This window comes from Schistocerca serialis, chromosome 6, assembly GCF_023864345.2.
Source record: "Schistocerca serialis cubense isolate TAMUIC-IGC-003099 chromosome 6, iqSchSeri2.2, whole genome shotgun sequence".
NCBI lineage: Eukaryota > Metazoa > Arthropoda > Insecta > Orthoptera > Acrididae > Schistocerca > Schistocerca serialis.
In genome coordinates, this window is record NC_064643.1 from 206,988,223 (window position 1) to 206,998,432 (window position 10,210).

The 10,210-nt window shown below is 48.5% G+C and overlaps 1 non-coding gene and 1 pseudogene across 1 annotated transcript; both read left to right on the plus strand.

Annotated features, from left to right (window-relative positions):
* The first annotated feature begins 3,183 nt into the window (after nucleotides 1–3,183).
* Trnat-ugu (transfer RNA threonine (anticodon UGU)) lies at nucleotides 3,184–3,258 on the plus strand. Its single transcript has one exon. It is a non-coding gene; the product is annotated as a tRNA-Thr (tRNA).
* Nucleotides 3,259–3,916: 658 nt separating this feature from the next.
* On the plus strand, nucleotides 3,917–4,034 carry LOC126485763 (5S ribosomal RNA; annotated as a pseudogene).
* The last annotated feature ends 6,176 nt before the right edge of the window (nucleotides 4,035–10,210 follow it).

Genomic DNA, 10,210 nt, shown 5'->3' on the forward strand with positions numbered 1-10,210 from the left:
CCACCTTTCGCAGCAATGCAGGCTGCTATTCTCCCATGGAGACGATCGTAGAGATGCTGGATGTAGTCCTGTGGAACGGCTTGCCATGTCATTTCCACCTGGCGCCTCAGTTGGACCAGCGTTCGTGCTGGACGTGCAGACCGCGTGAGACGACGCTTCATCCAGTCCCAAACATGCTCAATGGGGGACAGATCCGGAGATCTTGCTGGCCAGGGTAGTTGACTTACACCTTCTAGAGCACGTTGGGTGGCACGGGATACATGCGGACGTGCATTGTCCTGTTGGAACAGCAAGTTCCCTTGCCGGTCTAGGAATGGTAGAACGATGGGTTCGATGACGTTTTGGATGTACCGTGCACTATTCAGTGTCCCCTCGACGATCACCAGTGGTGTACGGCCAGTGTAGGAGATCGCTCCCCACACCATGATGCCGGGTGTTGGCCCTGTGTGCCTCGGTCGTATGCAGTCCTGATTGTGGCGCTCACCTGCACGGCGCCAAACACGCATACGACCATCATTGGCACCAAGGCAGAAGCGACTCTCATCGCTGAAGACGACACGTCTCCATTCGTCCCTCCATTCACGCCTGTCGCGACACCACTGGAGGCGGGCTGCACGATGTTGGGGCGTGAGCGGAAGACGGCCTAACGGTGTGTGGGACCGTAGCCCAGCTTCATGGAGACGGTTGCGAATGGTCCTCGCCGATACCCCAGCAGCAACAGTGTCCCTAATTTGCTGGGAAGTGGCGGTGCGGTCCCCTACGGCACTGCGTAGGATCCTACGGTCTTGGCGTGCATCCGTGCGTCGCTGCGGTCCGGTCCCAGGTCGACGGGCACGTGCACCTTCCGCCGACCACTGGCGACAACATCGATGTACTGTGGAGACCTCACGCCCCACGTGTTGAGCAATTCGGCGGTACGTCCACCCGGCCTCCCGCATGCCCACTATACGCCCTCGCTCAAAGTCCGTCAACTGCACATACGGTTCACGTCCACGCTGTCGCGGCATGCTACCAGTGTTAAAGACTGCGATGGAGCTCCGTATGCCACGGCAAACTGGCTGACACTGACGGCGGCGGTGCACAGATGCTGCGCAGCTAGCGCCATTCGACGGCCAACACCCCGGTTCCTGGTGTGTCCGCTGTGCCGTGCGTGTGATCATTGCTTGTACAGCCCTCTCGCAGTGTCCGGAGCAAGTATGGTGGGTCTGACACACCGGTGTCAATGTGTTCTTTTTTCCATTTCCAGGAGTGTATTTTAATCTTTTGGCCTTGTTTTCGCGTTTACTGTCCACTTTTTGATTGCGCAGAAGTGTACGGAAACCAAGAAACGCAGAATCAATCTGAGCTCAGCTAACACACCTTCTTGTATCTCGTAAAAAGAGAAATCTGATTATCACACGAACGATGATTGTGTAGCGATTCCTAGGGCGACCTTCTCCGGCCTCCTAAATAACTATGGTGGCTTACTTTCCGTGCCTAAACATTGCTGCACTGAAACTGGAGGCAGGAACTGCATATAAACAGGATCGTTAACGGGCCAACTCGTACAAAGCGGAGTTGAACACAATCGCGTCTGGATCACACAAAGGAGCCCAGCTCCTCGAGCGGGAATAAGCCGATCGTAACTCGACGTTACAGCGCGAGGATTGAGTGCGGTGCTATTAGAGGGCACAGTTTATACGCCACGCTGCGCGAGGCAACTGTTTCTCACGGTCTGCCCCCCGGCGCAAAGAATACGCGTGCGCGCGCGTGCGTTATGGCGGCAGCAATTAGCATCGGCTATAAACAGAGTGGCAGAACAAAGGCAGGAACTGCGAGTAATCGTCCGTTCGCGTGCCGCCCTGGTTCAGGATTCTCACGCCCGTGAGGGGGAGGAGAGGGTGGGGGGGAAGGGGGGGGGGAGGTTCTCACGCCACGCCCCGACCAGGCTCCGTCATTGGCGCCCCCTGCGTGTCCAATAATTAACCCTGGCGGCGAGAAACAAAGCGCGCCCCCCACACCCACACGCTGCGAACAGGTTCACCCTTGCGTTCGCACCCCGGTCTCAATTCCAACGTTCGCGTTCCTCCAGTTTCGACGCCCACGCCATTTCGTGCCAGCATGCAATTACACCGCTGTGCGGTGTTAATCACCGTCGGAGCGCAATAGAGAGACAGCGCAGATACTGAACTCGCCGCGTCATTCAAAAACGCATTCTCGCAGCTCTGTGCTCGGTGTGCGTGGTATTCGGAAGGAGCGGTTTTCAATTTCCGTATATTCCATAAAAAAATTTGAAAGACTGCTAAGTCACTATACTCGTTGTGTATTCGAGAGAAGCAACCTACACAAGGCCGGCCAACGATTCGTGTTGGGAGTTTCTGTGGATTCCCCAAACATCGTTTGGAATGAAGTCGACGGCACGCTAAATGCTAACCTTAACACCTTCCTGCGTAAGCCGGAAAATGAATCCATCGGCATTTAGATCGAAATAACGCAAAGATTTAGGCTTTGTAGGAATTATAACTATGATCTGAGTCGGTATGCCAACCCGATCTCTGCCTGATCGTAGTTGCGCCTAAACACGTCCGAGTGCAAGAAGATGGCGTGATTACGAAACAGAATATTAAGAAGTACAATGCAGGATTCCTACGGACAAGCATACATTTCCGAAGAAACAGGCATTGCAGCGGCTAGAGACGGCAAGTAGTACAGGAAATGTGTTCGCTGATGGGAATATGAACCACCTTCCGCTATATAATGGAATGACGACAGTGAAAATTCGTGCCGAAATGGGACACGAACTCGGACTTTGCGCCTTACGCGAACAGTCGTCTTAACCGTTTCGCCCGTCAAAACACGAATCACGGCCAGACCCGACGTTCCAAATGTCGTCGTTGTTGTGTCACAATTTGTAGTCCTACGTTGCGTATACGCATCTCCGAAGGAACAGTGCATCGAACTTGCTAATAACACAGCACAACTATCTTCATATATATAAGGCTAACTGGTCATTGACCTCCTCATTCTGTGCTGGATGCATACGCATTGCCCGAACTCTTACGGGACTCGGTAAGATTGTCTGCCGCGAGTAATGAGTGTAATGGGCAGGCGCACTACGAATGTAGTGTGTGGACAGTAATGTAGAAATGTGGGTCACACGGGGAGCATGCAAGGAATAAATCCTGCAGTCGCACTAACCTATGTGCCCTCGGTGGCTCAGATGGATAGAGCGTCTGCCATGTAAGCAGGAGATCCCGGGTTCGAGTCCCGGTCGGGGCACACATTTTCAGCTGTCCCCGTGGATTTATATCAACACCTGTCGACAGCTTAGGGTCTTGATTTAATTATCATTTCACTCAATAAATATGTCCTTCCTGGACGGCAATACACGCAATACACAAGTGTAGCTTGTGACACATGGATGACAACATACGGATGTTTGGGTCTGGCCGTAATTCGTTCTCGGATGGCCGAAGCGTTAACCGGTGGCGTTAAGTGGGAAATCCAGGTTCGAATCCCAGTCCGGTAAAAATTTTCATTGTCATCATTCCAACACATAGCCGAATGCGGTTCATATTCGCAGCTGTGAATACATTTCCTGTAAAAAGGCATGAGTCTGATAATCACATACTGGGCAAATTTGCACTTAAGTGTCTTTTATTTAAGGTAGTCATATTAAATTATCCATATCGTGACAATAAAATCCCTTATGCACTGAAGAGCCACCTCGATCGGGTTTCGCGCCATGGATCGTCTACCGAGAAACCTAACGCAGCTCACCACGGCGCTGGAGTCGGCATTACCCCAAATCCCTGTCGGTACCTTCCAGAACCTGAGTGACACCCTTCTTGCACGTCTCTCAGCATTCCGCGATGCAGAAGGTGGTTATTTAGGTTTCTGACTGGTGGTCAAATCAATGTGGCAGGACAGTGTGTATGCCAGCGGCCTTGCCGCAGTGGTAACACTGGTTCCTGTCAGAGCACCGAAGTTAAGCGCTGTCGGGCTGGGCTAGCAATTGCATGGGTGACCATCCTGTCTCCCGAGCGCTGTTGGCAAGCGCAGTGCACTCAGCCCTTATGAGACAAACTGATGAGCTGCTTGATTGAGAAGTAGCGGCTCCGATCTCGTAAACTGATATACGGCCGGGAGAGAGGCGTGCTGACCACACGCCCATCTATATCCGCATACAGTGACACCTGTGGGTTTGAGGATGACACGGCGGTCGGTCGGTATCTGTCGGACTTTCAAAGGCCTGTTCGGACGGAGTTACATTTAGTTGTACGACAGTGTATGTGACGAAACAGCAGATCCATTTCATTTTCCGACACAGTTCCGGGAAACACGGACGAAAATAAAGAACAGAAATGAAAAATAAAAGGACTGCAAACCAAAAAAATAACATCTAAATCTGACTGATTGTAAAGCAAACCGATTGTAATTTACGGAAACAACGGATACCTAAATCAGAATCATTTAGCAGATTTGCATCCCACTCCTTCAGAATACAAATGCGTTGCCTTAAACAATGCGCCATCCCTCTCCGCCGCAGCTGTCGAAATTCCGCGGATGCTATCCCGTGGCGGTGCCCCTGTAATTGACAGAGCAACGCAGAGAATGGATTCATCAGCGCAGGCGGCACCGTATACACCACTGCAGAGTGGAATGTCAGCTCCGTTTACTGGTCGTAGTCGCCGAACCTCCTCTCTCAGCGGCGGAAGGCACGCACTGGAATTGTATCCGGGAGGAATAGGGTGCAAACCGCCCCTCTAGTCACCTAGTTCCCCTCCAACTCAAACCGATCACTGTAATTAAAAGCAGAGTTACTTTTTGCAACATGGTCACGGCCATCACATTTTCTTTTCTAAAGCAAAAGAGAACTGAGTTACTGCTAACGAGGGAAACTCCTCATCGCCCCCCCCCCCCCCCCCCCTCATATCTGGCGGTTAGAGAGGCCAGTGGACAGCCCTTCAAAGACTGAACACAGATCAAGCATGAAAACACGAAGAAGTTGTACTGAACTGTGAAAAGAAAAGAAAAACAGAAACAATGAACGGTCCAAGAATGTTGTTGTTGTTGTTGTTGTGGTCTTCAGTCCTGAGACTGGTTTGATGCAGCTCTCCATGCTATTCTATCCTGTGCAAACTTCTTCATCTCCCAGTACCTACCGTAACCTACATCCTTCTGAATCTACTTAGTGTATTCATCTCTTGGTCTCCCTCTACGATTTTACCCTCCACGCTGCCCTCCAATACTAAATTGGTGATCCTTGATGCCTCAGAGCATGTCCTACCAACCGATCCCTTCTTCTAGTCAAGTTGTGCCACAAACTTCTCTTCTCCCCAATCCTATTCAATACTTCCTCATTAGTTATGTGATCTGCCCAACTAATCTTCAGCATTCTTCTGTAGCACCACATTTCGAAAGCTTCTATTCTCTTCTTGTCCAAACTATTTATCGTCCATGTTTCACTTCCATACATGGCTACACTCCATACAAATACTTTCAGAAACGACTTCCTGACACTCAAATCTATACTCGATGTTAACAAATTTCTCTTCTTCAGAAACGCTTTCCTTGCCATTGCCAGTCTACATTTTATATCCTCTCTACTTCGACCGTCATCAGTTATTTTGCTCCCCAAATAGCAAAACTCCTTTACTACTTTAAGTGTCTCATTTCCTAATCTAATTCCCTCAGCATCACCCGACTTAATTCGACTACATTCCATTATCCCCGTTTTGCTTTTGTTGATGTTCATCTTATATCCTCCTTTCAAGACACTATCCATTCCGTTCAACTGCTCTTCCAGGTCCTTTGCTGTGTCTGACAGAATTACAATGTCATCGGCGAACCTCAAAGTTTTTATTTCTTCTCCATGGATTTTAATACCTACTCCAAATTTTTCTTTTATTTCCTTCACTGCTTGCTCAATATACAGATTGAATAACATCGGGGATAGGCTACAACCCTGTCTCACTCCCTTCCCAACCACTGCTTTCCTTTCATACCCCTCGACTCTTATAACTGCCATCTGGTTTCTGTACAAATTGTAAATAGTCTTTCGCTCCCTGTATTTTACCCCTGCCACCTTCAGAATCTGAAAGAGAGTATTCCAGTCAACATTGTCAAAAGCTTTCTCTAAGTCTACAAATGCTAGAAATGTAGGTTTGCCCTTCCTTAATCTAGCTTCTAAGATAAGCCGTAGGCTCAGTATTGCCTCACGTGTTCCAGCATTTCTACGGAATCCAAACTGATCTTCCCCGAGGTCGGCAACTACTAGTTTTTCCATTGTCTGTAAAGAATTCGCGTTAGTATTTTGCAGCTGTGACTTATTAAATTGATAGTTCGGTAATTTTCACATCTGTCAACACCTGCTTTCTAAGAATAAGAAGTGCAATACAGAGCAGCCGGGAAAACAATCGGGGTAGTGGTTAAGTGGTTACTGTGTTGGGGCTACCAAGCAGGCGAGCCCTATTCAGACCTCCCTCATGCCATTTTGTTCCGCTGTTCGCTTTATTCAAATTTGTGTCTGCGTCGTTGTGTAACGTCCGTTTGCAACAGCGAGGAGTAATGAAGGGACGTATAACTACAGTTGATTGTGCATAACTACTCTGTTAGCAGCCGAATAGAAGTGGCTTTCGAATGGGAATCGCAAACGTTTGATGACAAGGCGACAAGTCAATCGAGTCCTCCACCGAAAAACACGTATGATGTGTCACACACGGCATTAGTGTGTGATATGATAGGAAACTCTTATCGACTCACCTAATCTGTACGACTGCCAAGTGACGGAGATTTGCCTTCTTGTCAGATAAACACTATCTGATCAATAGTATCCGGATACCTGGCTGAAAATGACTTACAAGTTCGTGGCGCCCTCCATCGGTAATACAGGAATTCAATATGGTGTTGGCCCATCCTTAGCCTTCATGGCAGCTTCCACTTTCGCAGGCATACGTTCAATCAGGTCCTGGAAGGTTTCTTGGGGAATGGCTGCCCATTCTTCACGCAGTGCTGCACTGAGGAGAGGTATCGATGTCGGTCGGTGAGGCGTGGCACGAAGTCGGCGTGCCGCGCGGGATTGGCCGAGCGGTCAAAGGCGCTGCAGTCATGGACTGTGCGGCTGGTCCCGACGGAGGTTCGAATCCTCCCTCGGGCATGGGTGTGTGTGTTTGTCTTTAGGATAATTTAGGTTAAGTAGTGCGTAAGATTAGGGACTGATGACCTTAGCAGTTAACTCCCATAAGATTTCACACATATTTCAACATTTTTTTGAAGCCGGCGTTCCAAAACATCCCAAATGTGCTCTATAGGATTCAGGTTAAGACTTTGTGTAGGCCAGTCCATTACAAGGATGTTATTGTCGTCCAACCACTCAGCCACAGGCCGTGCATTACGAACAGGTGCTCGATCGTGTTGAAAGATACAATCGCCATCCCCGAAGTACTCTTCAACAGTGGGAAGCAAGAAGGTGCTTAAAAGATCAATGTAGACCTGTGCTGTGATTGTGCCACTGAAAACAAGAAGGGGTGCAAGCCCCCTCCATGAAAAACATGACCACGCCATAACACCATCACCTCCGAATTTTACTGTTGGCACTACACACGCTGGCAGATGACGTTCACCGCGCATTCGCCATGCCCACACCCTAGCCGCAAGATAGCCACATTGTATACCGTGATTCGTCACTCAACACAACGTTTTTCTACTGTTGAATCGTCCAATGTTTGCGCTCCTTACATCAAGCGAGGCGTCGTTTGACATTTACCGACGTGATGTGTGGCTTATGAGCAGCCGCTCGACTATCAAATCCACGTTTTATCACCTCCCACTTAACTGTCATAGTACTTGCAGTGGATCCTGATGCAGTTTGGAATTCCTGTGTGATGGTCTGGATAGATGTCTGCCTGTTACACATTACGAGCCTCTTCAACTGTCGGCGGTCTCTGTCATTCAACAGACGAGGTCGGCCTGTACGCTTTGTGCTGTACGTGTCCCTTCACGTTTTCACTTCACTATCACATCGGCAACAGTGGACCTAGGAATGTTTAGGACCGTGGAAATCTCGCGTACAGACGTATGACACAAGTGACACCTAATCTCCTAACCAGGTTCGAAGTCCGTGAGTTCCCCGGAGCGCCCCTTTCCGCTCTCTCACGATGTCTAATGACTACTGAGGTCGCTGATATGGAGCATCTGGCAGTAGGTGGCAGCACGTGCACCTAATATAAAAAACATATGGTTTTGGGGGTCTCCGGATACTTTTGATCACATAGTGTAGGTGTTTGTAAATGTGATCACTCCCAACGAAACGATGAGAATATAATAGTTTGTCACATAACCTGCAGCAAATGAACGCAACAGTTTCACAATCACACAGTCCCTCTTTGCTCTGTCAAAACATATGTTTTTAACGTTTTTGAAGCTGAGTTCCGTTTTGAAAATCTTGAGTATTGCATTCCTTTGTTGTAACATCGTTCACACCCGTTTATTTGTTATTTTCGTTTCTATGATACGTTTAAGTTGGAACTCGCCTGCTCTCACTACTCATCATACTTACTCGCGACGATAACGTGTTCTTATCACTTGACTCATATTCTGTAACCGATTTATAGCATGTAACCGCCAAGACTACAGAAAAAAAAAACATTTCAATGAGCGGACGGACAGTTCATAGTGTTGTGGAAAAAAAATGGTACGAGGGAATTTTGAACACCGCTCGCTCTCTTGGCAGTCCAAGAGCACTAACACTTACACACGACACCGTTACCGTTTCAGGCTGCTTTTATTGCTCTTCTTGTCTTGGACCGTTCACTGTTCCTATTTTGCCTTTTTTTCAGTACACCCTCTTCTTCCTGTTTTCACGCTTGATCTGTGTTCAGCTTTATACGGGCTATCCACTGGGCCACTTTACCACTGAATCTGATTTGGTTGGTTGTTTGGGGGAAGAGACCAAACAGCGAGGTCATCGGTCTCATCGGATTAGGGAAGGACGGGGAAGGAAGTCGGCCGTGCCCTTTCAAAGGAACCATCCCGGAATTTGCCTGGAGAGATTTAGGGAAATCACGGAAAACCTAAATCAGGATGGCCGGACGCGGGATTGAACCGTCGTCCTCCCGAATGCGAGTCCAGTGTGCTAACCACTGCGCTACCTCGCTCGGTACTAAATCTGAGGACGGTGCGATGCTGAGTTTCCCTTGTGAGACTAATGCGCTTTCTTGTTGTAACACAGATGTTTTCCAGTGACGTTTAGCGAACGTGTCGAAGTCTCAATAGCGGTCCAGCCCAGGCCCTGTGCAAAGGGAAGGCGTAAAATAAAATTTCAAAAATGCACGCCAAGGCGACTGTTGCGCGGTCGGACCCCGGCCTCTGAGACGGTCAGACGCCAGGGAACACGCCAATAACGGCGCGCACACACCGGGCCAATGAACGAACGGCAGCCATCGGTTCGTTGCCCAGATCTGCGTAATATGTACGGACGGCAAATTAGAGCCAACGAAGCCGTCGGCCTCGGTTGCGGTTCCGTCTGCTGGCGGTAACACCAAAGCGCCGGTTGGCGTTGGGAGCCCTCTCCTAGGGTGGACGCGGGTCGAAAGTTTGTTGGTTCTGTAGCGATTTGTTGTGTCTCCAGTAAGGGTGTGCATTTACGTTTTCCAAGACAGCCACAAGTTGTACTTATTATGTTTTATTGACCGGTTTCGACCTTTAATTTAACAAGAGTATCGTCAGAAAGTCTGAAATTTACACATTAAAGCACAGTAGTTGGCTGTTAAATTGAAGAGCGAAACCCGTGGATAAAAAATTCTGAGTGCGACTTGTGGCTATCTTGAAAAACTATATTTCAACAGTCGCAGTTTTCCATTCAGGCAATACCTGCTCTCGATAATAGCGCGTATTTATTGTGTTTAAAAATACGGAGAGAGCATTAAAGCTGGCTGAATTTTGTTATCGTGAACAGGAATGTCCATGTGCGGTTATAAATCAAACTGAAACGCTAGACGCATGGAGGGAAATAAGTCAGCTTTTAGATAGACATGCGCGACGCCAGAAAAAAAAATGGTGTCTTTATTGACATCATTTCGTCGTGAACAACAGAGAGAAACAAACGAAACTGGGAATGACTACTGACTTTCTGCTGCAGGTACAGCAGCATATTCAGACAAAAAGTATCATTTTTCCGTGTAGTAACTCACGGTGTTTGTGTAATTTTAGAGAATGGCATTTTATGACT